The 2,715-nt window shown below is 36.1% G+C and overlaps 1 pseudogene; it reads left to right on the top strand.

Moving 5' to 3' along the window:
• Positions 1–2,247, top strand: LOC133890421 (uncharacterized; annotated as a pseudogene).
• Positions 2,248–2,715: the final 468 nt, after the last annotated feature.

Genomic DNA, 2,715 nt, shown 5'->3' with positions numbered 1-2,715 from the left:
ATGGAGAACTGGGTAACAAAGCACAAGAGCCAAGGAACCATGAATCGGTATTACAACGAGCAATTAAGGGAAAAGGTTTGTGCACAAATCTGTCATTTTTTCTAAACTAGTGCTATCTCCTTCTATGCTATCAAGAATCCTGAGTTCAGAAAGATGGTTGATTTGATTGGAAAGTATGGCATGGGACTGAAGCTTCCGTCTTATAATGATGTGAGAGTGAAGTTTCTCAAGGCAGAGGTAGAGTCTACACTGAAGATGATTGATGAGTTCAAAGAAGAATGGAAGAAAACTGGATACACAGTAATGTCCGATGGTTGTACTGACAAGAAGCAAAGATGAATATGCAATTTCTTGGTTAGTAGTCCAAAAGGAATTGTTTTCTTGACATGTTGATACATCTAGCATATCCAAGACAGCTGATACGGTTTTTGAGATGCTAGATGAGATTGTGGAAAGAGTTGAAGAGGAAAACGTTGTACAGGTTGTCACAATAATGGTTAAAACTATAAAGCTGTCGGTGATCTCTTGATGGCTAAAAGAAAAGGTTGTATTGGACCCCATGTGCTGCTCACTGTATAGATTTGATGCCTGAGGACTTTGAGAAGCAAATTGATCTTCACAAGACAACAATTCAAAGTGGTTGGAAAATAACAACTTATATATACACAAGAACTATGCTTCTGTCATGGCTGAGGGACTTCACAGGAGGAAGGAACTTAATTCGTCTAGTAGTTACAAGATTTGCCTCATCATATTTAACATTGAAGTCTCTTCATGAACATCAAGGAGATTTGATAAACATGTTCAGTTCTGCAAAATGGAGGGGCAGCGGGTAATAATGTTTAGCATTTACTCTTTATCCACCTTGTTTTAGTATTCTCATTAAACTCAAGCTTTTTGTTTTTCTTCTATTCACACAGATTTGCTAAAACCAGAGAGGGTAAGATAGTTGCAGAAATTGCTCTGGATAGTAGTGGATTCTGGCCTAACCTTGTAACATGCCTGAAAGCTGCATTACCTTTGGTCAAAGTTTTACGTTTAGTTGATTCAGATGACAAGCCTGCTATGCCATATATTTTTGAGCAGATGGACCATGCAAAGAATAGGATAAAGAAATTTTCAATAATGTGAAGAAAAACTACATGCCTATACTAAAAATCATTGATAAAAGATGGGAATCACAGCTTTCAAGGCCTTTACATGTTGCTGCATACTATTTGAATCCTGCCATTCATTACAATTCTGGGTTCAAACTATTGCCTAATATTAAGCTCGGCTTGTATGCTTGTCTTGACAAGATGATACCAACAAATCTGAATTAGTGAAGGTCCACCTGCAGCTAGACAGATTTAAAAGTGGAAAGGGACTTTTTGGAATTGAATCTGTAGTATTAACTAGACCAAAGAAGGCTCCAGGTAATCGATGCGTCCATATTTGCAAATTATTTTTCTCTAATTCAATATAAACTAGTTTCTTTTTGTGTTAGCTGACTGGTGGGATTCTTACGGAGATGAATGCCCTGAGTTACAAAGGTTTGCAATTAGAGTTATAAGTTTGACATGTAGCTCTTCTGGATGTGAGCGCAACTGGAGTGCATTTGAGATAGTACAAACTTTATACTTCATAGTTCATAATGAATTATTGAACATTCAATAGTACAGACTGCATACAGAATTTAACTTTCAAATTGCTATCTTGTAGGTTCACTCAAAGAGAAGAAATCGCCTACACCAAGAAAGGATGAATGATCTTGTTTTTGTGATGTACAACATAAAATTGAAAGAGAGGCAACTAAAAAGGGACTCTAAGATAAATTATGATCTGGATGACGTGCCTTCTGATGACGAATGTATAACAGAAAAGGAGGACCCTGCTCTTCCTCAATATAAGCATTGGCTCAGATATCTTGATAGGATTGCTCGGGAAAGTGCAAATTTGACGTTAGAAGACAATGGCTCTGAAAATGAAGTGGATAGTATTGTCATGGACATAGATGAAGAATGTAAGTTCTTAGCTGATTTAGCTCTTCTTGAGCTACTGCTTATTGTTTTTTATTTTTCCCTAGTTTATTGTTGTTTACAACTTATCTTGTACTGACTTTTATTTTTCTTAGTTGGAGGTGGTGGTGAGGATTTGAATGAAGATCACCATGAAGATGATGAAGGTAATGAGGATGACAATGACCAACCTTCATATGAAGAGGATGACAATGCTCCCAGTCGTCATGAAGACCCTGCCGTCATCTAGGCCAAGTGAGATGATAAATATGGATGCAGCTATAGATGCAGATAATTTTTGGTGATGTAGTGGTTATAGTTATTTAGCTGTTCCCTTGTTGCATTGTTAGTTTGTGACTTCAATTAATGTTACAATCTAGACAAAATTTGAATTCAGAACCATATGGATATGTGTGTAATTGTGTTTCATTCCTAGTGGAACTCCGTAGTTTGTATCTTCAAAATCTATGTTTAATAATATTTGATGCTTGTTAAATATATTTTTAATATAAAAAATAAATTAAACTTAAAAAATAAAAATCTCATAGGATCATGATCCTAGATCCGATCTTGCCCAGCAAAAAAAACAATCGTACCTAAGATCCCAATCCAAAAAACCTTGGTTGTACCTTGTAGCAAAAGACTTCATGGATGAGGGTGTTACATATAGATTGTTGTGGTTTTGTCCAAAGAAAAGACAAGACACTTTACCCTTCAC

The sequence above is a fragment of the Phragmites australis genome, chromosome 14 (genome assembly GCF_958298935.1).
Source record: "Phragmites australis chromosome 14, lpPhrAust1.1, whole genome shotgun sequence".
NCBI classification, from domain to species: Eukaryota; Viridiplantae; Streptophyta; class Magnoliopsida; order Poales; family Poaceae; genus Phragmites; species Phragmites australis.
This window is presented reverse-complemented; position numbering and strand designations above follow the sequence as displayed.